The 4,115-nt window shown below is 38.6% G+C and overlaps 1 non-coding gene across 1 annotated transcript; it reads left to right on the top strand.

Moving 5' to 3' along the window:
• The first annotated feature begins 1,585 nt into the window (after positions 1 to 1,585).
• On the top strand, positions 1,586 to 1,689 carry LOC148548051 (small nucleolar RNA R71). Its single transcript, XR_015898712.1, has one exon. It is a non-coding gene; the product is annotated as a small nucleolar RNA R71 (small nucleolar RNA).
• Positions 1,690 to 4,115: the final 2,426 nt, after the last annotated feature.

Here is a 4,115-nt window from a genome sequence, read left to right as displayed (position 1 = left end):
TGTGAAGTGGGCAGAGACTTTAGCTCAGGACGTTAGGGGTGTTAACGTTTAGTGAAAATATGAGTTCGAGAACGTTAGTGACAATCAACTTTCTCACTAACGTTCCTAAGTAAAGGCCACGTTAACTTCAACGTTAGTGGCACAAACGTTGCCACTAACGTTGCCTCTAAGTCCTTCGCACACGTTATTGAGACTTAACATTCCCAATAACTTTGAAAAGCCCCATTTCTTCCCACGTTAGAGCCCACGTTAACTTAGTTAACGTGGCTCTTTAACGTGGGCTTGCCATCCTTCGAGAACGTTAGTGACACTCAACATTGTCACTAACATTCCAAGGTACCCCTATGTCTCACGTTAGAGTCCACGTTAACTAGGTTAACGTGGCTTCTAACATGGCCATGCTTAGCCATCCCCAACGTTAGTGACAATGTTGAATGTCACTAACGTTGGCCTTTCTTTCACTCATCAATGTTAGCTTCCACGTTAACTAAGTTAACGTGGCTCCTTGGGAGTTTGTGTGGTTGCTTCCAACGTTAGTGACAATGTTGGGTGTCACTAACGTTGTCGAGCACTCTTGCTTCTTACGTTTGCTCCCACGTTAACCAAGTTAACGTGGGAGTTAACGTGGTATGTTTCTCCTTAGGCCAACGTTAGTGACAATGTTGAATGTCACTAACGTTGGCGTTTCTCCCCCCTTCTAACGTTAGAGGCCACGTTAACTAAGTTAACATGGACTCTAACGTGGCCACTTATGAGCATTTGCCAACGTTAGTGACAATGTTAAGTGTCACTAACGTTGGCTCAACTTCCCCTCTCCACGTTAGAGTTCTCGTTAACTTAGTTAACGTGACTCTTAACGTGGTCAATGATGGCTTCGAGAGCGTTATTGGCAATCACTTTTCTCATTAACTTTGCAAGTTACCTCCCATTCCTTGCTTCCTTTGGTCCTGAAATCAAGCAATAGAGCGCATCAAAGTTCTAGTCCAAGTCATGGGCAATGCAGCATATAATTTGTCACTAAACTCATGCAAAATCCTTATGAAATAATGTAAAATGCACAATGTATGCTTGAATCAAGGTGTAAGTGAATATCTACCCAAAACTAGCTTATTTCCTAAGGAAATGCATGAAACTAGCCTAAAAACAGTAAAGAAAAGGTCAGTGAAATTGGCCAAGATGCCTTGGCATCATGAATTTAGAGGGTCTTGTCAACGTTTCTCCCGTTTATTCACTAAAATAGCATGGTTTTGTAAATTCTCCTTTAATTGTGCTTAAGAGTGAAAACATACTTTTTAGGTCTTAAAATAGATAAATTTAATACACCTTGATTCCATTAGATGCCTTGGTAATCATCTTGTTCTGGGCTAGGATTGCATCCATATGGTTCAATTCTAAGACTCCCCTGTTGTTGCTTCTGTTAAAGGCATAAAAATACTCATTGTCAGCCACTGTCTCTATAACATCAATAGCCTCTTCAATGGTCTTCTTCTTGTTTAGGAAACCTCCTGACGAGTGGTCTACAGCCTTCCTTGATTCACAATTCTGCCCTTCATAAAAGATGTGGATTTGCACTCACTCATTAAATATGTCAGGGGGACATTTCTTTGTCAAGTCCTTGAATCTCTCCCAGGCTTCATATAGAGTTTTACCATCCTGCTGTCTGAACATTTGCACTTCAGTTCTTAGCCTGTTTACTCCTTGTGGAGGGTAGAACCTTGTCAAGAATCTGCTCATTACATCTTCTTATGTGGTCAAGCTTTCCTTCGAAAATGACTCCAGCCATTTTGATGCTTTGTCCCTCAAAGAAAATGGAAACAGTAGCAATCTATAGGTGTCAGGATGAACACCATTAGATTTAACCATGTCACATATCCTTTGGAATTTAGTGAGATTCTCATTAGGATCCTCTTGTGCACTACCACCAAAAGAACAGTTGTTCTGGACAAGAGTTATGAGCTGAGGCTTCAATTTGAAATTGTTAGCATGGATAGTTAGCCTCTGAATGCTGCTACCACAATTTCCTGGATTTGGATTGATGTATGATCCCAGGATTCTCCTCTCTTGCCTGGCAGGGTTGGCTCCACCTCTTCTAGCGTGGTTATTCACCTCTTCTTCATGATGGTTTTCCATATCATCCTCCATGGTTATATCAAAGTATTCCTCCTCTTCCTCTGCACCAACAACCCTCTTTCCTCTTGCTTCCCTCCTTAATCTCAGCAAGGTTCTTTCCGGTTCACTATCAAATGAGGTTGAAATTTTCTTTCTCTTACCTGTCATACAATGAACAATTACTAGAAAAAGCCTATGCAAAGTCTACTAAAAAGAGTATAGTTAGCTTGGTTAGAGAAATTTATCAAATGGTTAGTGGGTTAGCTTGCTGGAAAGTAAAGAAGTAAGGTAAAATTAAAGAGAAATAACTAACAGAAAATTGCAAAAAATAAAATGAACAACTGAAATTAAATTGCATTAATGAAAAGAAAAAGTAAAGTGCTCAATCTAGTTATCCTTCAATTCAGTAATTGTCAATACAAAACCAATCCCCGGCAACGGCGCCATAAACTTGATACGCGGGAATTTGCCTCTCAACAAATTTCATTTCGGCAAGTGCACCGTATTGTCGTCAAGTAAAAACTCACAAAAGAGTGAGGTCGAATCCCACAGGGATTGGTAGATCGAGCAATTATAACTGAAGAATTATGCTAGTTGAGCGAAATTAGAATTAAAATTGGGATTGCTGAATATAAAATGGCGGAAAACTTAAATTGCAAGAAGTTAAAGGAACAAAAAATTAAATTGCAGGGAATTAAAGTGACAGAATCTTAAATTGCTGGGAATTAAAATGGGATCAGGGAATTAAGCATGAAATTAAAGAACAGAATGTAAATAGAATGGGTAAGATCAGAGATGGGGATTCATTGGGTTTTGGGATTATTGAACTCTTCGGATCAAATTATTTTCATCTCTTCCTCAATTAATGCATTCATTGACATTGCTTAGTAATCTTAGATGATCGGATCCCAATGTCTTGGCTCACCGATCTCTCTAAGCATGAACAATTGCCCAATGTCTTGATTTAATTGCTCATGGGAAGAGTTGAAGTTCGGTCACTGACTATACCACACAAATTCATAGATCAAAGTGTTGGTAGGATTTCATGTCACTATATCCATCCAAACCCTAATCTAATCCAATGTGAGAAAGCAATTCTAGCATGAATTCTTCTTTCCTCTCTCAATGCTCTGATGCACAAAAACTTGTCTCTCATCAAAATTTCCTTCGGCAAGTATACCGAATTGTCATCAAGTAAAAACTCACAATAGAGTGAGGTCGAATCCCATAGGGATTGATTGGTCAAGCAACTTTAATCAGAGGAATGTTCTAGTTGAGCTAAGCAGAAATTGAGTTGAGATTTGCAGAAAAGTAAATGGCAGGAAAGTAAATAACAGAAAATGTAATTGCTGGAAGTAAATGGCAGAATGTAAATGACGGAAAGTAAATTGTAGAATCTTAAATAGGGGTTTGGGGAAATGAACATAAAAGTAAATAGTAGAAAGTAAAGAGAATGGATAAGATCAAAAATGGGGGATTCATTGGGCTCAGGAGATATTGTATTCTCCGGATCAAGTTCATTCTCATCTCTTCCTCAATCAATGCATTCATTGATCTCCTTGGCAATCTTAAATGATTGGATTCCAATTCCTTGGTAATTCAATCTCTCAAATCTTGATCAATTGCCAATTCCTTGGTCTAATTGCTCATGAGAAGAGATGAAGTATGGTCACTGATTATACTACATGTATTCCCAAATCAAAGTGTTGGTAGGATTATATGTCACTATATCCATCCAAACCCCAATTTGGTCCAACATGAGAAGGCATTTCTAGCATGATCTCTTCATTCCTCTTCCAAGGTTCCGAAGAGATCCAAGTATGAATAGCTTCTTTTCTAAGACAACTACCCAATTGGATGAAGATTGAAAGCCTTCTAGTAAAATCAAGAGAAAAGAAAGAAGAAGAATAATGAACACTATTATTGATCCATCAAATTACAACAGAGCTCCCTAACCCAATGAAAAGGGGTTTAGTTGTTCATAGCTCTGGAAATGGAAGAAGATA

The sequence above is a fragment of the Arachis ipaensis genome, chromosome B8 (assembly GCF_059453495.1).
Source record: "Arachis ipaensis isolate K30076 ecotype BB chromosome B8, ASM5945349v1, whole genome shotgun sequence".
NCBI classification, from domain to species: Eukaryota; Viridiplantae; Streptophyta; class Magnoliopsida; order Fabales; family Fabaceae; genus Arachis; species Arachis ipaensis.
This window is presented reverse-complemented; position numbering and strand designations above follow the sequence as displayed.